Source organism: Chaetodon trifascialis, chromosome 13 (genome assembly GCF_039877785.1).
Source record: "Chaetodon trifascialis isolate fChaTrf1 chromosome 13, fChaTrf1.hap1, whole genome shotgun sequence".
In the NCBI taxonomy this organism is placed as follows: domain Eukaryota; kingdom Metazoa; phylum Chordata; class Actinopteri; order Chaetodontiformes; family Chaetodontidae; genus Chaetodon; species Chaetodon trifascialis.
This window is the reverse complement of record NC_092068.1, coordinates 19632226-19658019: the sequence shown is the minus strand read 5'-3', so window position 1 is coordinate 19658019 and position 25794 is coordinate 19632226. Positions and strand designations below refer to the sequence as shown.

Here is a 25794-nt window from a genome sequence, read left to right as displayed (position 1 = left end):
GCAGCCTCAGTGATTGATGATGGTTGTGGGTTGCACTGGTTTATAACATAAATGTGTCTTTAATAAACAAGGTAGCGCTTGCTTAAAATATTTGTTTCGCAATATAAATGGCCAGCTTTCACAGCACAGCAAACACTTGTCACAGTGTTTCATATCAGAATATTGAAGCTGTCTGCCTGCTTCTGTAAAGAGAGGGTAATTCTCTGAAGGCACCCATATCACATTATTGTGAGAGCACAAGGTCTTCCATAGGTGAATTCTCCTGCAGATAGGGCTGAGTCTTGCTCAAGGACTTTTTGAAGGTGTGTTTACGCCAACCAGTCTGGAGCATTTACTCCTATAGTGTGGATCCTTTGGCCAGTTGAACAAAAAAAATAAGCTCAGGTCATAACAAAAAACTGCTGCTGAGTTGCCTGAAAAAATGGTCTTCTTTGTCTTCCAGTATTCTGGAAATCATTTCAAAATGTATTTGATCACAGTAGCGCACACAGAAGGATGGTGACATCTGAAAACCTGTCGTTACTCATGCTTGTAACTTCGCAGTGTGAACCCAAACATGACACAGAAATGCAGTAATCTAAATATAGAATGCTTTTGTTGTTATTGTACCATAACAGTGCTGCTGCCTCCCTGCATAGTGGATTGAGCCTTTTTCCCGGACTGATGGGACAGTATGTTTACTTATACCCACACTTGGGCCCAGCACTATCAGGGGTCTTCAGGCTGTTTAGCCCCCCAGTAGTATTTTTTGCCCCCGCTGTATAAGTATTACACATGTGTAGAAAAATAGCAAAAACCTCAGTTATTGGTTGACATACATCTATTGCTTAGCTGTTTTAGAACCATGGACAGCACTATTTGTTGTGTGTAGGGGGTGTGACTGAAATTAGTAGTCTTTCTGAGGCATGGTTAAATCAATGGATTTTATTTTATTGAAAAAAATTCCCCCTTGCTGTTTTTAACAGCCCCCTCATTCACTTCATCCCCATTTATGGCTTCACACAATGTGTCTCGAGCAGGCAGTCAGACGAGGTTGTACAGTTGATGTTTTTCCACTTGTTCCTGCTGCCTCAGCTAATGGCGGTCTAACAAGTGATTTGTCAGATTTGTTGTTATAGGGTAGGGCAGCTGCTTTTTAAAAAAATTGGAAAATAGACTTATATTTGTCTGTAATTTTGCTATTTACAATCCAGAGCACAAAATACTATCACTCATTGCTTCTGAGATGTTTCAGTTTGTTTGTGGCTCTGTTTTTTAGCCAGAGTGCACCTTATTTTTATTTGTTATCTTTTCTTACTGATAAATCAACAATAGGTCATGCTGACTAAATTTGTAGAACCCCTTCTGTCAGACCACAAGGCAAATGATGTCAAATTGCCTGTTAGGCATACAGACTTAAAATATGGGATTTGAATAGTTCATCCATCCATTGTCTATACTCGACTACCCCTTTTCGGGGTTGCAGGGGGGCTGGAGCCTATCCCAGCTGTCAACGGATGAGAGGCGGGGTACACCCTGAGCTGGTCGCCAGCCGATCGCAGGGCAACATATATAGACACACAACCATTCACGCTCACATTCACACCTAAGGACAATTTTAGAGTCACCAATTAACCTAATGAGCATGTTTTTGGTCTGTGGGAGGAAGCCGGAGTGCATGCACAGGAAGAACATGCAAACTTCACACAGAAAGGCCCTGCCTGACCCAGAGATCGAACTGGCGACCTTCTTGCTGGGAGGCACGCACACTACCTCCTGCCCCACTGTGCCGCCCTGAATAATTCATTACAGTTTGAATGTTACCCTTTTTTTTCTTTGTGAATGAATGTTCAAATTTCAGGTAATAAGTGTCAGCCCTACAGTACACATACAAAAAATATGAGTTATAGCAGATACATAAATTATTGGCAGCAAGCTGGCTGCACAGCAAGTAGTGAGACTTACAGTCAAGGCAGGTCAGTGCTGCACAAATTAAGTGCTGACACACTGCAGGAAAAGTTTGCTGACCAGTTTTGACATCTTGTTGTGCATGAAAGCAATGTTACTACTAACATACCATAGGTTTCCCTTCTTTTAAGCCTCTTGTTGTGTTGTCACCTCAACTGTAGTGTAGCTCATGTCTGGAGTGAAAATTGATGTGGAGCTGAGTGTGATAGACAGGTTAAAAAAAATATTTGTTACTGAAAGACACCATTTAGCCATGATCCTGAAAATACTGCTCTTCAGATTTATGTTCTATTGAATGGCACATGTGTAAAAACTGTATATACATGCAGGTGTGGCCCACACACTTGCTTCTGCAAATGCAAATTGATTTGGATGAACTGATGGCCTGACAAGAGAGCGGAAAAAGCAGATTTCTTCTTTATGTGTGACAGAGTACCGTTTCACCTGGGAGTGTTGCAGACAGGTTGAAAGGCAGATGAAGTGCAGTGGGTGCGAGATTATATAGGGACCAAGACAACTGTGTGTGTAGATTTCCTGGAAGAAATTACGTATTTGTGTCAGTCTATGTAAGAGTATTGCCGACATGTGGACACGAAATGAAAAACTGAGCACATACTACACAAATCAAGCTCACATACCTGAAAGCTTTGTGTGTACAGAAAATATATACCTACCATGATTTAAGACTGAGCCTTTAAGAGACACTTTGTATGTTTTATATCCCTCTGTTGTAATTTGGGGAAAAAAACAAATCCTACTTTTCCTTGGTTTATTGAATCATACTGGGGAGGAGTTGAGGGACTTGAAAGCCTTGAATCTTGCTCTGCTCTCTTTTGTTAGCAAATTGGTACGCAGCCATCTTGCTCCTTTTTATTTGTGTTTTTTTGAATACATTCTAAAACAGATCCTATGAACTGACTTTGCTTCGAAATGAATATCTTAATTGTGATTATCTGTGTTGCATTCTGTTTGTTTCCTTGTCAGCAAATGTTGATTTACCGTCATCTATAGTTGTGACAGGAGGCAGATATTTCAGTGAATAATTACATATCAGAGACCTCCTGAGAACCAGTAAATATCCCTCCTTAGGATGATAACCAGTTGTGAGGGCTCAGTGTTTCCACAAAATCCCATTCATAATAGATTGTTATTGAGCTGAAGATCATTTTTCACCTGGGATGACACAGTGGAGATTTCTCAAAATGTCAACAGCTCAGTGTGATTGCTCAGTGTGACACGGCTATCTCATTTAATAAGAAACCAAGCCCTACAGTCAGGGTGGAGATGTGCTATCCAAAAGAATCTCGAGTCCCTATCAAACCAGGACGCATTCAGGAGAGTCATTTACGATAGCACTCAATCGAATGGCAACACATTGGATGTTCAGCGTGTGTTGCTGTGAACCTCCAAGCACTACTAACAGATACAGCCACCTGAGGGCTCTGTGTTTGCAGAAATATCCTCTAGCAAGCCTGTATTGAACTCCAAGACCCTTTGGCACTCAGTGTACCGTTTTTAATGCAGTTTCCTCTCTGACCACTGCTGCTTTTAATCTCCATGCTTGATCACAAATAAAATTCAGGGACATGTAGTTAATCACCATGGCGGGTCCACTGTGCACTCCTCTCACCAAGCCTGCTTATTGACTCAGCCGGCACCAACAATCAGCCTACTAAGCTTTTAATCTAAAACACAATTACCACCTATGACTTGATGGTTCCAGGCAATAATGTTTTCTGTTATTCTATGGGAACTGCTGCTGTAGCGCTGATTTGCACACTCCATTGACCAGTTAGGCCAATAAACAGAAAGGCAGCACAAATACTTATTTTGAATTATTCATTTGTGCATGTACATACCACAAAACTAGGGATGCCTTAATCATTTTTTTTTTTTGCCACTGATGGTCTATAAGCTGTATCGGCTGATACACATTGGCAGATGAAAGAAGCAAGTTTGTTGAAGACTCTATGGCTGTATGGGCAGAGTCAGATATTCTGTTGGAAAAATGGAAAAAGCTCTATGTATTTCTGTTCACGCCTTGTAAACAAGGAGGAGTGTTGCTTGAACATGAGAGTAGACCCACTGTGTATGAGCTGCATATGGAAGTCTGTTTGTTAAAAAATGTTGTTACATGAAGTTCATTGATATTAATACGAATTTTGAGATTTTCTTATTGAATTGTTGAGATTTTATTCACCCATCACATAATTATGCATGCTTTCTGATGACAACATATGCTTAAATTGTAAAACACAGAATTCAGAAAAATTAAAACGGGAAACACGGAATTTGAGAAAAATTTAGACAGATTTCATAGGGCCCTTCAGTGGAATACAAAAAGTCTATAGCTCAGCAGCTCAGCAGAATGGTGTTTCCCTCCCACACATAGACTTTACTTGGGTGGGCCACCAAGGCATATTAACAGAGGTTAAAGTATCAGTATGCTGATGAAGAAAGTCAACAGAGGAGACACACAGGGAGAGAGAAACAGTCAGACCGGAATGGGATGAGCCGATGTGTATGTGCAGCAAGGGACCAGAGGTGTAGGCCAGGTGTGTGTCTGAAGGGAAAAGCAAGGTGGGCTGATAAAATTACTTTGTACATAAACACTAAAATAAAGAATAAAGTTGAATTGGAAAGTCATGAAATAAGAAATAACCTAACTATCATTCTGTGGGAAACACAGGAATAGTTTTAGTTTGAGCACATTGTTCCATTGATAATTGCAGTGCTTTTGTAATCATCAACATTTGGCAAACAGATAATGGTGCTTGGTCGTAACTGTTTTGAATGAATTGGGGTGACATTGGGCTAACAGAACAACAAAAGATCTTGATTAAAAAATAGCAACCGCCATTACAGTGTGAATCATAATTTCATTGTCTTTATCTCTCTCTCAGGTGGGGTTTGTTGTTGCTGCTGCGTTGACAGGAGTGTTTGTAGAGGCGCCTAGTCTTGTTGTTATCTGTGCAAGGTTGCAGGGCAGATGGGAAGTTAGATAGTCCCACTGGTAGCTTCTGCCTCCTCCCTGCTTCCCCCTCATTCCACCTCTGATGGATTTTTTGTCTAATCTTTCTGGAAAATAGCTTGTCATTTTAAGTATATGAATGTGTTTGCGTGCATACCAAAAGCACAAGTTAATACATAAAAAGTGACATCACATTAAAAAAAATACTGTTATTTCCACAACAATGACAGCAACATAATGGAAATGTGTGAAGGTCCTGACCTTTTTACAGTTATTGACTGGCTCATTTGAAGGAGGTTAATGAAGTTTCCAGCATGTTTTCTCTTCAGCTACTGGAACATGCTGGCTTTCATGTAGATTACAGTTATACAGTTCCTTTTCTTGATATTTAAACAACCATTTTCTCTATTGCAATACACTGTGTATGATGAGACACAGTATTGATATATTTGATCAACATTGACCTCATACAGACCTGTACCAAATTATTAATTAAGCCCAATTGGGAAAAAAAAAAAAAGTTTTCTATTTATTTAACAGCTCATATGAATACTTTATTTTAAAGCACTGAAAAAGCGGAACAGTTGTCACAATTGGTTTCAGTCACTTTCAGATGATTGCACGTTAAAGTAGCCCAAATGTGTTTTTTAATTTTTGAGGGTGAGACCATAGACTATAAAAGATGGATTCAGTCTCCATGACATCACCCATAGGTTTCCGAAGAGCCCCCATGCAGCACAGTGTCAGTGACTCTGGCTATCGCCATCTTGATAGTGTGTCACTCTGTCAAACTCCTGGCTAATCAAAAAATGGGTAAAGAGGTGGAGTGTGGGTAGAGTTCAGATGGGCCAAATGAAGATGGTTGCTCAAACCTATTGGCTAGCTGAAAAGCCACCATGCCCATAATTATGCGTAACTTTAATCCTTAACTTAACCCCGTTGTCTTGAACAGATACATTATTCAATATTCAATTCAATATTCCTTTATTTGTCCCACGAGGGGATATTCCAAGCAGAGCATCAAAAAATTGGGTAAAACTCTTGTTGTTCCACTCCACGGAAATCTTTAGTAGAAGGCGAAAGATTTATACAATCTGAAGTGAAACAAGAGAGATGAAAACTGCTTTTTCTACCTGGCTGTAAACATCTTTATTTCTGTAGTAAATTTGGGGTTTCTGATATTTGGGTCTATGGGGACTCTATTGACTCCCTTTTTGAGCCAGCCTTGAGTGGTGATTCAAGGAACTGCCAAATAATTGCAGTAATCATCTCATGTAGATTATTATGTAGAAAAAAATGTTCATTTTTTTTTGCAGCCCTGCTCACAGAACAGAAGAGGGGTTTTAAAGCCAAACACATAATCCAGCTCTGTGGTCCAATAAAATGTAATGTAAAGGTAAAGGTATTGAAGAACGTGTTAAAATTACAGTTAACCCATAGCCACTTAGTTATTGTAGTAAGTCACAACCTCAGTTAACTGAAGTAGGAGTGAGCAGGGTGTTCAAGTGGAATTTTAAATGATTAAATGAATGAGCATTTTCAAGGCACTTTAATGCCCCATGTTTCTGAACAGTCTGTTGAAACATGAATAATAATTTCCATCAAAGCAATCTGATGGTGCACACAGTGAAAACTATTTAATGTGTATGTTTCTAAATGGCATAGTCTAACAATGTGACATCAAAGAATGAACTAGTTAAATTACGTTTTTGCAGTTGTGGGGAGTAGAGCTGCAGGTGTTATAGCACAAAATACTTATAGCACCCACTATCTCCCACAAATACCTGAAAAGAAACATGCTGAAGAAGGAAAGCAATGAAAGATGCAGCCTAGCTGTTGTCCCAACCTAAAAGCAACGCACCCCACACATACAGACTCATTCACATACTGTAGTCCCATTTTCAGACATGTACTCTCACCAACATAAAGTGCACTCAGATCAAATTGAAGTGTATTTGTACAGGATGAGACAGACAGATGAAAAAAATAAAGAGAGACAGGAGTGAAACTGTAGAGATGAAAGGAAAGCTATTATTTGTTCAGTGATCTGATGTGCAATCACAAACATTTGTTTTACTTATGTATTGTGATTATTTTTTGTATGATTTTTTTAATAGATATTTTTTGTTTCCCACTCTCTCTCTCTCTCTCTCTCTCTCTCTCTCTCTCTCTCTCTCTCTCTCTCTCTCTATATATATATATATATATATATATATATATATATATATATAAGTCTAGTGATTAACAAAGCAAACAGAAACCACAATAAATTTTAATATCGAATTAGTGCTTAATATTTAAAATAAATATTTCAATGCATATTAAATTGGCACCAAAGTATCATTATAGTATCAAATCAGCAGATAAGCATATCATCACAGCCCTATTGCCTTCTTGTAATACAAACAGATTAGCTGACCTAGCAGTCTTGGTTACCCTACAAAATAAGTATTTATATTCATATTATGTTCGAGAGCTGTCTGAATTCATCAAAGATAGCAGAGATGCTTACTTGACTTGCATAGGAATATTAATAGTGCAGCATGCCGTAGGTGTATTGGGTATGTGAAAATGCCATGTTTTAGAAGTACATTTTTACACCCCTTATTCACCAAGTATAATTGTATTTGCCTACTACCAATATTAACATTTTTCCTAAATATGTAAAGGACTACCTCCTGCCTAAAGTACATAAATCTGTTAAGCCTTATTTGAAGTCTCTCTTTTGAAATGAAGCATTACAATGGATGTTCATGAGGTAATTTAGGCCATTTGGGCAGAAGCCTTTTTGTCCACGATGTGTCAGTGTGTTACGTCTTAGCCCTGGTGGGCTGTCTCTTTGAGCCCTAATGAAGAGCAGTATGTCACTGGCCATATGGCAGGAATCATGGTGTTAGCACAGTCAGTCAGTGCCAGCTGCAACATGTTAAGATAGCAACTGTGCTTGTATGTGTGCGCGCACGTGTATACTGTCATCTATGTATATAGTATTTACATGCTAGCACCAATAATTGTGCTAAAATGCCTGCATGTGTACTGTTTTGGGCAGTCTAAATGTGCTCATGAGTGCATATTTGTTTGTTGTAGTGGGTTGCACCATGTGCCAACGAGCCTGGCTTGAGAAAGCTAACAGACGGCCTGGTTTTTCATTAGTGTGGGTCAGTGGCTGAAAGTAAGGCCTGAGAGGACCTGCTGGGGAGACAGACTGTCAGCCGCATCAAGTGGACAAATGGGGCTGTCCGGGGCCTGGGGGCATTCAACAAGGTCAAGGGTCATTAGCAGCACAGAGGTGCACGTGACAACAGTCAGTAGCTCTGAGACAGGAGCAGCCCTTGTAAATATGTTGGCATTTCTTTGTGTAGCAACTAGGGCTGCAACCAACAATTATTTTCAGTACTGATTAATCTGCCAATTATTCTCTTGATTAATCGTTTGGTCCATCACCATTTCCTAACCCCAAGGTGATCATGATGGTGGCCATCAAATTACTGGTTACTACATTACACACAGAAAGCAACCAATCCAACGCAAGCTGCAAGTTGGTATTTCTACTTGTTACCATTTTTTACAGTTGCATTTTTAAAATCGCTTCATTTAAAATTGACTGTTGGGATTTGTACATGCTGTCTGGAAGAGACATTTGAGTCTTAGGTGTTTTATTGGGGAAAGCTAGATAATGATTTTTTTAAAAAGTAAAAAAGATATATGTAGAAGAATGTTTACTCCTTTTAGTATACACTTGAGATAATGCACAGCCGAGAGTGGCTCCATTATTTCATTCCAAGTCATCAATGTGAAATATAAAAGTAAGACAATAAAATAGGCAGAGAATGTGTCTGTTTGTTATATATCCAAGTGATGCAAATTATACTTTAGCCTTTGTGTCATAATCCAGGCATTGCCTGAGTGTATAAAGGACATAACAAATAGACTGTAATGCCCTGAAAGACATTAACAGTAATGACCTTATTCATTTGACACCATTACAATTACCCAGCCCAAGGGCTCAGCAGCTGCCGTCTTTTGTGCTCTCTTTTCAGTGTCTTTAAGTCTTTCTCTGTCGTTTTCTCTCCAATGCTACTGTTCAGCTCACAGTTATGCTTATGCTTATCATGCATACATCATCCATGTCTTCGTCAGGCGGAACACACGGACAAGCATCAACACACTCAAATGGACAATAATGCAGACACTATCTATAAACACCTTTTGAGATTTAAGGACGGGTGCAAATGTGCTGCAGTAAATTAGTACAAAACTGTGTAGAGCTAATTAGCCACTGTTTTGCAGAGGGAGGTTAGATGGGAGAGCGCATGAGAGATGAGATGTGCTTAACAGATGATCTATACGCAGGGTGCTTCACAGTGATAACCCCCACTGAGAGAAATTATTGCTGTAAACAGAAGCTTGCATCTCATAAATGCATCTACATTCATTTGGCTTGACAGCGGGCCTCATGATGCCATCTTCGGCAGCAGGCAGTATCTCTCTCAGCAAAAATACCATTTACTGCCATCTTAGGTAAAACTGAGGTAAGAGAAGAAAGAAGTAAGACAGGGCTTGCCATCTGGTGTGAAGGCAGAAACCAGCAGCATTTCCATGACCTCACTGACCACACCGGCATCATTTAATGCAGTACAGTGTATCAGTAGAGAAATGGTGGTGGGGTTGGTGGGATTTCTGTGAGAGTAATGCCTATAATGTTTTAACTGCTCCAATCCAAGGCAGCTAACCATTATGCTTTGGTCTAATGTTGGTTTCCTAACATTCGCTTCTCTGTTTTACCTCTTTTATGTTCCTTGTCTGAACAACAATTTTCAATATGTATCATAAACAGTCTACCTTCTACGCCTGTTTGGTCTATGGTGAAGGGGTCTTGTGCATTCATCCCTGTTGATACAGTGTGGGCCTCAGCTTCGATTTAGGGATAAAAGGAATGCCTCTTCCTCAACATGTCTACTGCTGACGTCAACAGTGTGTCATCTTCAGAAATAACATACCCTGTTTAACAGACTGGGCAGCTGAAGTCAACTGTGGGACTACTTTGCCTATACAGCTGACGCAGAGAGTGAACCCACTGATGCAACGAAGCCTGTAGGCAAAAGGTGCTATAAAACAGTGTTATGCAAGAGAGGAAAAGTTTCAAACCTCTCCAAGGAGTACAAAACACGACAGGTTAGCAAATAATAATTCAGATGGTAACTTTCAACCTCTGTAGCACCAGTACTATGTGCAACAAAAGTTAATGAACAGCCCTGTGTTTACTGTTGATGTCGATGGTGATGAAAGTGATGCTACTGATGATTCTTGTGTCATTTAAGCCTGCTTCCAAGAAACAATCCATCTTGATATACATGTGTTGCATCTAATACTGCTTGTGGTTGTATGGTCTTTGTAGAATATGGTGTTTTTCTCACTCTTGCTAATGCATGAGTTACCTTTTCAGAAGGATAAACTTCAACTAAATCTATATTTCAAATGGTATTTCAATAGTATCCATTTGAAAATGAGAAGGATGAAAGTATACAAGGTTTGTATGTCGTCTCTCTCCAAAATGTAATTATTGTTGAGTATTATCTTGAGCGAAGCATTATTCCTTGTCCGCGACCTTGGACCTCATTATGAGCTGCACACTTAATTAAACTGTGCTATTACATTCAGGCCAACATTTACCCACGTTATGCAGGTTTTTTCCTGCAATTCTTGTCTTGCCAGCATCAATTGAGATATTGCTGTCTCACCCTGAAGGAATCTGAGAGACACGCACAAATATTAACTGAAGAAATCTTGATGAACCAGAAGTTGCTGTTTTGGTTATTTCATTTAATGCATAATTTTAAGTTACATGATACAATAGATGCCTTATTAAGCACCAATGTAAGTGATGACATGACAGGGAATGACAAAATATTATGTATTTCAGCAGATAAAACACAACCTCAAAATTATATTACGGTTTGAATAATTTTTAGAATGTCTGATTTGTATTAGAGAGGGCAACCAATACACTTTCTACTTGCTGTTTGTTGCAATTAAAGCATTACAAATGTTGCTGGAGGTGTTTAGCACAAAGCCAGGTTTGACTGGCTTCCTCATATTAGAATATCTGTTTATAGTCAGTACATTACACAGCCATGCAGTCTGTTTAACCCTGAAATTTCTAATGTCTATTTGCATTGGGGTAAGAATTAGGGATGTTCCTTTTGACTGATTTCCCTGACTAATAAACAGAGAAAACTTAGACTAGTTAAACCGTAAATCAAATTATTCAATAACCAAATCAGATTATAAATGCCACCAAAATGTGAGGGACTTTGGCCATGCATTAGGATTTTGGTGCTTGTCCAGTTGTCCTGGAAGATTTCATTGTCCTGGATAAATGGAAGAAATCCCAGTCAAATGTTATCATTGTTTATAGACCCTGTTTTCTAGTGTTTTTGTGTGAAATGGCAACATTTTTTTAATTGGTCCAGTGCAGCAGCTGTGAAAGGGGCTGTAATGTAATTCCCCAGGTGTTGGCGCACTGTCCATGTACGTCCACTAAAAGTGCTTGTTTTTGCCACTGACAGTCTCAGATTGTTATTTGAAGTGTTTGACAACATTATGGAAAGGATCCCTACAGAGATACCTTGTTGTTGAAGTGTTTAGTAAAGTCTATAAATACATATATGAATACATGAACATAGTACTTTAACAGTCAGAAAGATTGTTGAAAATGACACCCTTGTTTGGGCAGACAGATGTGTCAGGAACCAACTGTTCCACAGAGATTCATTCCAATGCCTTTCTTTGAACATGAGCATATGCAGAAGGAACAAATAAATTCCTTCTAAGTATCTTTACCCCATCTACAAGCAGCTGTCCAGCAGCAGTAGTGGCACTCACTACTACACTACTACTCACTACTACAGCCCAGACACAACTATCGGATCCAATTTTCTTCAATTAAACAGAAGGAAACCGTGAGAAAAAAAGAGGAATTCACCCAGCAAAACTGATCACTGTTCAAAAGCCATGAAAAATTATCAAGAATAACGTTAGAGCTTTAAGCTCTCAACAAAAGGGCTCCTTCTGTGACTATGACTCATAATTCCCAGTTTGAATAGACATAATGGTAAGCATAAACCATCAATTCAGTAGTATTATAACAATTACAGACTGCAGCAGAAACCTAAAGCATCTTTGTAATTTCAGTTTTGTTAATGCATTTAGTTCTAAATTCACTGATGTATTTGCCACAAGCTGTGCTTGTTTCTGCAAGTTTACTTTATTCAGCAGAGGTCATGGGCTCCCATTGTTTCAAAAAATCATCATAAACAGTTGAGAGTCATAGTCATAGCAGCCTTGACTTAGCTAATACATCATTTTTAAATGAGATGATTATGGTAATTTTTCCTAATATAACTTGCAGTTATATGAAAACCAAATCCACTGTTCTTAAATTAAATATGAGGATATAATTGTCTCCACGTAGACATTGCCTACCATTCCATCTCAAGTTTTTGTTTTACTGCTTGACTCCACCAGAGGACCACAGCAGTATGCTAAAGGTGGACATTTTTAATGGTTAATGTTATATTGATATTGTTGCATTGTGGTCGTGATAAATAGGTAATTGGGTTTGAACGGTGGATTGTTTGTATGTGAATAGTTTCCAGCATTAGATTTTATTCTTGAAATTATGTATGTGGCTGTTGAGCTTCCTTTGTTTGTGAAGATTATTTTCTATACATATACTGCATACCATGCATGCTTAAGTGTGTGCAAAGGCAAGTCATGAGGCAAAATGTTTGACAAAAGTTGACCTCACAGTGCAGTAGGACTGTCAACGAATATAGGCCACAACACCTCTGTGGCAAAACTGAATGAAATGTATGATGGGCAGGAGCCACAAAACCTGAGATTCTGTTGTCTAATAATTCTTCTTCTTCTTATTTTTTTTTTTTCCAAAACCTGTAAAATCTATTCAAATCCAACCTCAATGTAATCCCTCCCGCCTTGAGGGATTACATTGCAGCCTTTCACTGCTCTCGCTCAATACTGGAACAAAACTTAAAAATTGCCATCTCCATTCATCAGTTAGACACAAAAACATGGGAAAATATGGTCCATAATTTCTCCCATTTGTCTAGGACATTGAAATCTTCCAGGACATATGGACCAGCACTAATTGTGTGTGTGCAGATATCTATATTTTTGTGTATGTGATTACGGTTATACATGTTGATGTACATATGCATTTTTATGTGTCTGTGCAGGTGGCCTCATGTGTCTGCTTGAGATTAATCTAATGGTGGGAAATTCAATCAGACCCTGCTGTTAAATCCACCCTGTGAAGATCTATCATCAAAGCAGGGGACATTTACACAGCCGCACTGAGGGGACATTTTTTACAGCACAGACAAAGGGGAGGAGGAGCTTGCCAGCTCTCTGAATTTATTTCAGGAGCTCCCATTTGTGCAGGCGTGGCACTGCAAGCAGAGAGAGCAGCTAAATGACAAAGTTAACAAAAACAGTGAAAGTCAAAGCAGATCCATGTGAAATAATGCATGTCATTTATTCATAATGTTCTAGAGCTTTGGTCACGCTTTGGTCCTGGCAAATTAAATAGGCCTCCCTTGTGCCTCCATGTGGGATTTTCTCCCTTTTATCACTGGTACTTTCTTTTGCTTCATCTTCTTCCCTCCCATCTGTTTGGGGAGGATAGTATAGGATAGACAAAGAAAAAGGTTAAAATGGAGGCAGTCAACAGAGCCGTAGATCACTCTTTACAAAGCTCAACTGATGATCGGATTTTATAGCGCTGAGAATTATTGAATAAAGCTTCACATTCTCTCAAATCTGTCATCGATTAAGTTTGCGCGACATAATAGAACTCACTCAACCAACAGAGCCATTTCTGTGCATGATATCCAATTCCTGTGCTGGAGAGAGAAAGCGATGAAGAAATATTAGTTTGTCATAATTTCAGTGTTCTATATAACCATTTCAGAGACATTGTTATTTTTGCCCAGCTGCAGCATACAGCAAGACCACTATATTGTGTTAAATCCATTTTTTCCATCCTTTAATTTCCTTTTAAACAGTGTAACCAAATTGATTCTAACGGAGTGCAATGCCTTGGTCTAGGTTCATGATTAAACTGTACTTGACGTTTGGTTGAAACTTCTAAAAGCACATGCACATAACAGTAAAATGTGTCTTTAAAAAATGGCATGCATAGGTAGTCTTTGATATTGTCTCTGTTTGCTTATGTGTTATAACCATCATTCATTATTGAGAACTTGTTTTTACGGACTCTGTTCTCAGCATCAGTTCCAAATACCAGTTAAGTCATTATCATTCATCACTCTGCTTCACAGTCCTTTACCTCCTAATTTTTCTCCGCTCCTTAAGATACACAAAAAGCTCCTTCAGTTTCTTCTCGCATGAGTTATCTGGCGATCTTTGGGCAAGTCCCAGCCACAGATAATGAGCTTGCTTGTCAAGTGGATGCAACTAGATGAACAAGCGACTCTCTTCAAATGAAATGGAAGTGTAGCCATGGATATAGTTCTATGAAATTAACATCTCAGCCAATCAGTCAGCCCTGCCTTTTTGTGACTGCTGGAGTCGGCTGTGCTTCACCACTGAGAGATAGCCCGCCGGGGGCCATGCTAGCCGGAATACAAGAGCAACAATTAAATCCTTGTGTCACTGCCATTAATGATGCTAATCTATTCATCTATCTGGAGATCTTCCGGCCTTTTCTCGTTGAGCTGTGGACACTACTTTGATCAGGCTGAGATACTGAGGCCTCTGCACATGAAGGCAGCATAAGTCACAAGCCTTTGTAAAGAGATGCTGCTGTTCATTAGGAAGGACACACGGGAATGATGCATTAAATTCTTGTCTTTCGAAAGAAGCAATTTAAGAAAGTCACTGTTGTTTCCTGAAAACAGTATGAATTCCAAGCCAATTTTAGGAGATGGAAACAAATCTGAAGATGCAGTCTAAGCATCCATTGCCTTGAGTGGAATCCAGCTTGTGGTTATGTAAATGTAGCCTTCTTCTACTATAGGATTATTCAAATGAGGTTGTTTAAGACCCTGCTCCTTTTGTCTATGATATTGTACAAGTCAGGGAAAAAAGTAATTGAATTAAAATGTGTGAATCATGAAACTATCTAGCAGGCAGTATCATACCATTCTAGCATGCGCTGTCAGTCACTAAATGGGAAGCAGTCACAAGTAAGCGAGGTGGAAAGAGGTGAAGAGAGGCTCTTTGAACCAACGAAGTGCACCTGGGTCCCATTTATATCTCCGTACCCATCTCCCCACCATTTCTTTCAGGGGGTGGAACTCTGGGGAAGAAACACCAGACTTAGAAAAGCAAAGAGACATAGGGAAGGTGACAGGGGAGTCAGTACCACTTGTCTCATTAAGCTTCTCCTCACCTCTATTCACCTCCTTATGAATGCCCAATGCGGTCTTCGCTTGGGGTACTGGGTTTGTGGCCAGTTTTTCGAACTACCCTTGCTAAGCACCTCTGAAGCAGCTTAATTGCATTTGTTTTTGTTTGCCTCACATAAAAGCAAAGCAGTTTCACTCTCCAACCTATTTTTGATAGACTGCACAGCTTGGTCACAGTGGGTTCTTGTTGCTCTGCACAGCCCACAAAGTCTCTACCTGTCCAGGGAAGCTCTATGTCTCTCCCAGGTGAGACACAAGGCCTTGAGTAACAGTCAGACCATGGTTTGATTAAAGAACCTGTTTGATCAAGTATCTCCCAAGTAAAAGAAGAGAAGAAGGGGTTGTGGCATAGCTTTCAGTAGCCAAAGACAGCTGGCATAAAAAAGAGGAGAAAGACAGAAAAAAATGCAGAACGTATTTTAGGCACCTAAAGAAGGCCTACCTAAAAATGATCAATATCAGTTCAGGTGTACACGATATCATTTTTTCTGCTTTAACTTGTCATCAGACAGCCCTCCTTTGGTACTATATTTTCTCAACTGTAAACAACACTCCCTTCTGGTCCAGACCACTGCCACATAAGCCAGACAGACACTTGCTGAAGGCCACTGCTGTACTCAGCCATCAGGTGATATAGTGCTAAATGCCTAAAAGTAAATGAAACGACTGACCACACAATGAGTAAAGAAATGCAGTTCCAAAAGAAGTTTCCCCTTTCTCTTTTGACCTGTTCAGTCTCCATCTGCTAAAGTTCTTCTGTATAATCTGGTTCATAAAGGTATCCTCTTGTCCCCAGTAAACGGCATTTCATTATTGCTGCTGACATAATCTGACTAATTTTTACTTTCTTGTATTTGTCGTATCTTCCGTAAACCCCTGAAACTCACCAGCAGCATAATACAGTGTGCGGCATGCACTCGAATACAGAAGTTGTATGGCTGGGAAAATGTAGTGCAAAAAGGAACGGGCTGTCTGACGGTAAGGTAAAGCACCGAAAATATATGGTGTACACTTACTTACTTTTTTAGGTTGATAAAACACATTTTATTGCAGTACCTGTCCACAGCAGCACATTGCTCAGCTTCTGTGCCAGTATTAGTGTCTGTACCTCCAAACTGGGGTCATGCCAACCACCGTCTACTGTAGGCGATGCACTGACTGTGCAAAAATACCTCAGACAACCTCACACCACCTTGAAAAACACAAACTATGTCATGAACACGTCAATTTAAGAAGTGTAACTATTGTGAAGCAAAATTGTTCTGTTCAAACATTGTGTTCACTTCATTTGCAAAACTATACTTACACAAATGATAAAATACAGGAAAAAGCAACACTGAACTTGTGTGTTGTTATAATTAGCCATTCCATGTGCTACACAAACTTTGCAATCATGTCTCAGCTGCTGGCTGTATAGGAAAGCCAGGTGTTAGAGCAGTACCTCTCTCCCCCTGCTACTGTTCTACAAGCTCCCTCCCTGTGAGCTAGCTAACAGTGTTTGTCACATTGGCAGCCAGACATTTTCAGAGGATGAGGTGAGAGTGCATTCTCATTCACAGGCAGAAAGGATTTTCATATCATGTTTTTGGAACATTGTATGCTCTCTGTAACTCTCCATTTATCCCTTTTTCTGTCTCTATTTTTCAGTGTCTCTCACTAGAATCATAATAGAGTGTCGTTCTTTCTAATGATTTAAACATGTCTAACAGATAATCCCTGAGTTAACGGTAGTGGTAACGTGTAAAGCTCTTGTTTTTGTACACATAATACAAAGCAGACAGCAAGAGGGGAGATGCAGGTCATTTTTTTCAGTCTTTAGATTTACCAACTTCACATCTGCTGTGAATCCTGCTATGCGTTATTTTATTACTTTGGAAATACAAATGTACTGTTGGGATTTCATCTACACCTGGCTCAGATCGGTGCTGTATGCATTTGATTTGCTGACTAATAGGTGTTGTATGCATTTACAGTTGCATTACCATGCAGTTTTTTCTTGTCCTTATCTAGACACAGGTCATAAATGGAGACTAATGTTATATCTCTGCTCATCAGTCTTTGACAGCTACTCTCTCTATTGATGTTTCATACAGTAGCTCTCTGTCTTACATGACCGATAGAGACAGTTTTCCTTTTGAAGTTCTTCTAAATAAGTGGCCATTGAAGGTCAAAGCAACGTAGTGCTGCCTGACTTCCTCTTATCCTTCCTCTGCGGTCTCTCTTCAGAGTATAAAACTGCATGACATTGCTGAGCCATGCTCACTGACTGGAATGGAGCCACTGTGTACCGGAATCTGCATTGCCTGCATGCGTGTGTGTGCATTTGAGTTTATGTGCATGCCAAGGTCAGTCTGACTCCCTGTGTGCAGGGGTTAGTCTGGGGTTGAGGTTCCTCTCTAATGCCCCATCACAGTGGGTGGCACTCAACCCACAAGGTCGAAAGTCATGACTCTGACTGTGATTGCTAAATGCCCTGCAGATGTTTCGACATAAGCTACTGAATGTATTCATCTAGTCAGCAAATCAATGGGCAACTGCAGCAATGCACTCAAGTGTAAAGGATTTCTCTTTTATTTCTTTAGAGCCTCTGATGTTTACACTATGATAGTTGACCAGGCTTTACTATTTATGCTGTTATTACTATGAAATTCACATGAGCTGAGACAGACGGTTGTGCTACCATTATGCAGACAAACCAATGTAGCTCTTAATGGTGGTGGTACACATTATGCTTACTCCATTTTCAAAAGCATTTATCACAATATATATACACAAGGTGGCTTGATTCCATCTCAATTATAAACAACTACTACATCCTGTTCATTCATGCAAAAACAAAGGAAGGCGAGGAGCAATATTAAATGAGTTTCTCCCGAGCTCCATTATTCTGAAAAGAAGAAATGCTGCCCCTGAAGGCAATGGCATCATTGCTTGTTGAATGGGAGCTAGGCAGACTTTCTCAATAACTTCAGAATTAACAGTAGCAGCAGTGACAGCAATAACATTAGAAGCAATTCCAGCAAAACTTATTTTGCCTGGTAGAGTACTTCCAACATGTTTAATGAGATATGCTATTGAACAATAAAAGTGATTTTTGACACTTTTTCTAATATTCTTGGTTGTGATTCTAGTTGATATTTAACTAAACAGATACTCCCACTCACGTTTAAGGTTAAACATGTACTGACATAATTTGTATATGGTATGGTAGATGCAGTTAATGTGAAACACTTTCATTACTGTAAGGTTGTCAACTACATCATACATGCAATTAAACAAAAAGCACAACAGCACTGCACTTGTGTCATGCCTCTAGAATGACATGAACAAATAGTGAAAAGCATAATCCAATTCACCCCACTATTTTCTTTTTTTTACTTTGCAATGGAAAAGAAAAGAAATGAAAAGAAGGAAAATGGAAGAAGTACCATTTATTGAGAATTTTGAACTACTGTAAGATGTAAACCACCACCCTATAAAGCTGTCAGTCTTATGGCATGTTTCCAGGAATCCTGCTGTTGGCTGCCACATGCACTCAAACATATCTCTGTAGGACAGCCTCTGTAAAATTTGCAACATGCAGCTTCTTCAGCTCAATGTATTTACACCATATGCTCTTTTCCTAGTTGCCATTGATGAGACAGACAGCCAAGTTGCTAGCGGCAAAAACTTGGGAAGCTGTCAAGTTTTTTCCTTTTCTTGGATTATTTTGCAGGCAGTGAAAGCACTGAAACCTGGACTAGAGGGTGTGCAAAGGGATGCAGCAATACACTTCGTATGTCAGTATTGCCATAGTCAAGACTAATTGTCAGGTAGTTCACTTCACAGTTCCATGGAAGGAAATTGTATAAGTTGCCTCTGTAAATAGATTATCTGAGCTGAGAGTTATTAAAGAAGATGGAGACATGGAGCATTATTATGATTTAGAATCACTCCCTCTTTTTTTTTTTTTTTTTTTTTTTTTTTTTTCCTTCTACACACGCTCAGGCATTGCACTGCTATGCTGAATTATTCTCTATTTGCAGCCAGCTGTATCCCAACAGAATTGCAAGATCTCTAGATCTATAGGGGCTGTGTCACAGCCATGGCAGTCAGTCAGACTGGAAGGAGTGTGCCTTTATTTCCCTTGTTCATTTGCTTGTTCACGCCCTTTTCCCCTCTGTACTGGGCTAATCTGGTCTGACAGAGTGGGTGTAACATTACATAAACCCTTGAGCCATCCTGCCGCTTGCTAATTAACTCTGCTCATCAGCCATCGTCAGCTGCATTTAGAAAGCGCCATACAGAAAGCCCATGAGAATCTGTTTGTGATCAAGACACTGAGAGGACTTGCATGGAGCAACAGTCATGATTACTTTAGTTATATTTGGAGATATTACTTCAAATTTTAAATGCATCATCAATGTTGTCACCCTAAAAGCACACCTACACTATCACACCTCCTTGTCCTCCATACTTCACGGTGGGAATATGCACGTATGCAGATACTGTCTGTTCACCTTCTCTGCAGCTCACAAAGACATGGCCGTTGGAGCCAAAAATCTTGGACTTATCAGACCAAATTTCTCTGCTCTAATGTCCATTCCTCGTGCTTCTTCGCCCAAGCAAATCTCTTCCCTTGCTTTGCTTTGCTCTGTCAGTAATGGTTACTTAACCATTAACTGGCGATTTCAGAGGCTGGTAGCTGTGATGAACATACCTTGTGCAATAGAGGTAACCAGTTTCATTGTAGCATTTGATGGTTTTTGCGACTGCACTTGATGGTACAAAGTTCTTGAAATTTTTCCAGATTGATCTTTGTGTCTTACAGTAATGAATGCTGTCTTTTTCTTTCCTTATTTGAGTGGTTTTTGCTATCATGGATTACTACAGTCATTGAATGAGGCTAATTACTGTCAACCAACACTACCTTAGCACAACTCAACTGATGGTGTTGAATGCATTAAGAAGGCAAGAAATTCCACTAATAATCTTTTGACAAGGTACATGTGTTTGCTGAAAACTAGTGCTGTCAGGCGATTAAAAAAATTAATCTAATTAATTACAGGATTTGTAATTAATTAATCTAATTAATCGCATTTTAATCTCATATCTGCTAAAGGTCCCCAAATAAAGAATTTGAATTCTAGGACATTACAATTCACTGACATTCACATTACAGCTGGTAAATTCTTTTCATCACTGTAGTTCTCGACGGTAGCTGGAAATTAGATTCAGATGACGCTATCTGAAACGCCTCTTTTAGGCCCTCGTCTTCCACGATTGAAATCGGCCTGCAATCAGCAGCAACCCACTTTACGATTGAGTTTGTCAGTTTTTCTGTCGTGGCTTTGCTCATTCGTTTTCCTAACTCAGCAAGTGTGGGTTGGCGGAGTGAGCTCACGGTAGCACTAGCGGCACTAGCAGCAACTACATGTTTAGCGTTTAAATGATAATTCAGGCTGGAGCTGCTACGGTGATAGGAAAATTCTTTTTTACACAAGGTACAAACCACTGCGTTCTTGTTAATAGTTCTGTCTTTGTTCTTTTTATAAATAAATTTGCCGTTCAAAGGTCCAAGTAGGCTTGCCTCGCTCTCCGGTGTCGCATCCGCGTCTGTTGTCACCCTGCTTTTGACTAGTAGCGCATGTAGGATGCAGCCTACGGGTCACTCAAAGGGCCAAATTTAAAATGCTTGCGCATTGACTTGCCACTCATGATTAATTGCGTTAATTTTTATAGCGCGTTAATTTGCAGCGTAATTAATTAATCTAATTAACGCGTTAAACTGACAGCCCTACTGAAAACAACTCCAGGTGACTTTTCCAGGAAGCTGGTTAAGATAATGTCAGTGGTGTGCAAAGCTGCCATCAAAGCAAATGGTGGTTATTCAAAACAATCTAACATATGGGACATGGAAATCCTGCAGCAGTCTGGGGTTGTGCTGCCATTTTTAGAGATATGAAGATCAGATGACAGGCAAAGGAGGAATATATTACAAAATTGAGATTAGTTAGTGATTGGGTTAGAGTTAGCTGGCAAAATATTGGCTAATCACTGTAATTAATCTGCCTGTTTCTAACAAAATGAAATGTAAGCTTACCTTTGTGTCGGAAAGTATACTGTCGCATTTCATGTTTTGAATCATATTTAGTGTGTAGTGTGCTTTGTGTTAGTTCGGCAGTTCGTGTTGACACCTACAGTAAACAGCCACCAGATGGCACTCTTACCCTTGTAGAGACCGTTGCATTTATGCCAGAATCCTGAGTAGCTATCACTCCATCTAGCCTCTTGCTGTGTAATATATAATATGTTAGAGCCTCTATAGATAGTAAATGTCTTCATTTCGTCTTCCCATCTATCTCAAGGCGAGAAAATATGAAAGCTGTCGTGACAGATTTCCTCTGACTGTTCTTAGGTCTTGTACTCAAGGCATCTCAGCATTATATTTAGGGATGCACATTTTTAATTTTTTTATGACCGTTAACCGACGCCCTTTAACGATTAATAACCGTTAACTGATAAGATTTAAATGCCCTTACATGCTGCCATTCCGACATTCCGTCATTCCGACATACCACCATTTAGACATATCACCATCCCGAAATACCGCTATTCCGACACACAAAAGTCCCACCATTCCGACAAGGCTTTCCATGTAAGGAAAGGTTGGAATCAGAGAGTCAACTCGGCGCTGTTCGGTCCGAACTGCAGATTTACAATGACGGCAAATAGTTAGATTACTCATCTAAAATGTAAAAAAAAGCTACAAGATTTAGATAATTAACAGTATTGTAGGCTTCAATCGTCTCCTATTGCTTTTTAAATTATGTCGAGAGCGAGCGCGCTGGTGATTTCTTTAATTGTGTGTTCTGATTCATTTCCAAAATAAAGTTTTAGCTTCTGAAATCAGATTTTTAAACAGTTCTGATGGAGCTCAATGTTTATCTGGATGATGCAGCTTCAATCCGAACCATTTTACTGTAAACCTGGACTACCCGCGGCATGTCTGGAGATAAAAAAATAATATTCAATGTAACGTGTGTTTTGTGCATAATTGCGCACAATAAGCTGGTGCTTCGGAAGTTGCATTTGGTCGTCTTTGGCCTCCAGTGCCTTGCATGCAGGTGTGCTGTGGTTGAAGTGCCTGACAAGCCGCCTCGCTGCAACAATAACACGATGCACAAACACATTAAATCTGTCATTTACCGCCAGCTGCAGTGTATGTGCAAAACAGGGGATCGAGTCCCAGCTAACCCGTCCAGGAGAGTTGGCTGCCACGATGTTGCGCGCGTTGTCGTGGACGCATGCGGACACTTTCCCACTAAGTCCCCACGTCTCCACTGCATCAACCAGTTTAGCTGTGAGGTTATCAGCTGTGTGTCTACCTGGCATGCTCTGCGTTAACAGGACGGCAGAATTAACTTTCCAGTACTCATTGATATAGTGACATGTAATTGTCACGTAGCTCTCTGTTGTGAGCGCGGTCCAGCAGTCCGTTGTAATAGCCACGAACTTACGAACTCAACACGCCCCCATGAGTTGATTGACTTGCGTAGCTAAAAAACAAAATTGACCGTTAGTATTAATCGGTTAACGTTCCTGTTATCGGTTAACGGTTAAGCAGTTAACCATGTGCATCCCTAATTATATTACATGGCTGTTACATCCCACTATAAAGCAGTGTTTACTGACCACGTTGAAGCTTAAATTTAACCAAGTTACACCACGAGGAATGGGTTGAGACTTCCTAATCAGATGGGTTTTCATAGTGGTCAGGTGACGGTTGGTACCCTCCAGAAATGGCCTGTTTGCTGTTGATCTTGTCACAGTCCCTTTCCCTTGAAAACCTAATGTGCTAGAACACTTTTGTATACTATGTAATTCCATGCATTCTTTGTAATTTGATGCCTTCAGTATTAATCTACAATGTGGAAAATAATAATAATCAAGAAAAACCATTGGATGAGAACATGTGTTCAAACTTTTGACTAGTACTATGTCAATTATTGTGAATGACATTGAGGCACTAGAGTAAAAGCGGCATTTTAAATGAAATTTTAGTATTCCAATAAATATCGTCCTCTTTGCTCTGCGTTTTCTTTCTTTGGCTGTCAAGCTTCAAACAGCTGTGTTTCTGCAGCACAGAGCTCTGCCTCCTTCCAGAGGGGTTTGAGTAGGTGGATTATGAGAGCAGGAAAACAAACTTCAAAACAACCCTCCTTGTCACACTGCTCACACAGACTGTACCTCCCGCTGTTTAGAATCCATTTACAATAAAAAAAACACATTCACGCTCAAGGCGCTGCAGCGAGGAGCTCTTTAAATAGCTGACGAGCAAAGCTGTTGATGTCCAGCAATGTCTTAATTAAAGTATGCAAGTAGAATATTCAGCAATATTAACCAATATTAATAACCTGGAGCAGCATTTAAAGCAAATCACAACTGACCCATCTCTAAACACCTCTTCAGAACAGCAACTGTCCAGTCCTAGCTTAGTAACTGTACAGTAACTAGGCACCAGCAGGTCCATCAAGCTTTGCTTTTCTATGATGTATGATTCACTGGAATCATACATCGCAGTGATAACTTCTGTTTAGCCAAAAAATACACTTTATAACATTTTACTGAATTCTTCTTAAGTCTTCACCACATATTCAGTATTCTATGAGTTTGCTCAGACATGGATGTAAACTGCAGCTTGACTGGTTGGTGGAGGCATACATCTGTGAAGTAGTTCTTCTAGTTTGATGATAGTAGATCAAAATCTATCAAAAATATTACATTGAAAGAAACGAAATGGAGATTTTGTCTGTGAATTGTTTTTCATGTCATTGAATGCATTTGTTTTCTCCGTGAGTTGTTCATAAAAGCTGTTTCAGTGTCACCCCCATTTTTTATTTAATGCTTTAACTGCATCTGTCACCTCTTGGCCCTCCTAACACATGCCCAGTGTCAACCAAAGAAGTCAGACTTGCATGTTGCAGTAAACAGAAAGATTGCTAAGCTAGGCCAAATGTGTCAATTTTGCTCACTCCGTATTCTTTGTTCAACTTTCATCACTTTAACCAAAAGTTGGTAAATGAAATCATAGCACTGCCTTGAAACTTTTAGAACCGAATCATTAGCCTATAATCACACCGCCTGTATGTGTCTGTTTGTAGTGCTTTTTGCCAAGAATGCTTGCTATGCTTTATGAGCTGACTCACAGTGATGACAATGGCATCATTAAACAACACATTGCAAACAAGCAACACAGCCACAGCCATTCAGAACAGACTGCGAACATGTGCTTGTATGGGCTGAGTCAGCACAGTGACTGCAGTGAGTGTTGGCTGCTGTCCTAGTGCGTCAGCTGAGGTTGCTCCTCAGGTAAAAAGTGGTGAAAGCTGCCATGCCTATGTCTCCATTGCTTTGGAAACACTCCCAGGGAGTGTGAAAACAGCCTTCACCTGACCTGTACAGACAGGTACCCCCAGGCTTGATTCTCTCCATCAAACATTGGCATATTCAGTGGCATTGTTTTCTGTGGTTAACACCTGTATGCATACCTCATAGATTTCATGTCCAGTTTTCATGCTATTATGAGAGTTGAATGTTTAAGTTTAATGTCTCACACAGCTTAGAGCTTGGACAAAGATGTTAGTTTTCTCGTATATCATGCTTGACTGTGTCAAGCAAAAGAAAAGTAAGGGGAAAAGTTTGGAAGATATTAAAGACAGCTGCAGACAGATAAGAGCAGAGAGTTTACAGATGGTGAAAGAAATACATGCATTATCCAATTAAGTGATTCAGTGTGTCACAATAAATGGCATTGAACTGGAGGGAACTTTCGATCAAGTGAGTTCATCTGTTTTTATAGAGAAGGGAAGAGAAGGATTAGTGAGTGATTCTTCCTGAACATGGAACAACTTTCTGAAAGTCAGCAGTCTCCAGTTTGACAGTAGTAGTGTTCAACATTTATTGATGTCTCTAATGGATATTGGCACAGCAGTGGTATTAGTTGGCAATGTAAGAGGTGAGGCAGCTTAAAAATAATGGTGAGTGTCAAGTTTAAAATGTTGATTATATGTTCTGTCACATTCATTCCCTCAGGTCTTTGCTGTTGGCTGCATGCGTTCAGGGGGTTTGGTTCATTACTATTTCCTTACCAAGAAAGGAAGATTATTGAGTGATGGTGAATTAGGGATTGTTTAAAGAAAAAAACAAAAAAACAAAAACACTATCTTCAAGGAACTGAAGTGCATTAAAGAGCCATTCATGCTTCTTAGGAAATAGTAAGTTGGACAGTAATGTTCACGTTAAACTTTGATATATGGTCGTGTTGACGTTAATGTGCCAGCAGTAAGAAAACATTTCTTAACTTTGCCTTTGTGCCCTTTAAAAGGTGCATTTTAGTCTGATTGATCACTCCAGAAGAGAGTGTGTGTTGTCTAACTGCATTTT

The 25794-nt window shown here is 39.7% G+C and overlaps 1 protein-coding gene and 1 non-coding gene across 4 annotated transcripts in view; one reads left to right on the top strand and one right to left on the bottom strand.

Moving 5' to 3' along the window:
* grid1a (glutamate receptor, ionotropic, delta 1a) overlaps positions 1-25794 on the top strand; it is a 232473-nt gene that overhangs the window by 54557 nt on the left and 152122 nt on the right. The window lies entirely within an intron of this gene.
* LOC139341766 (U5 spliceosomal RNA) lies at positions 5922-6031 on the bottom strand. The gene has a single exon (XR_011603017.1). It is a non-coding gene; the product is annotated as a U5 spliceosomal RNA (small nuclear RNA).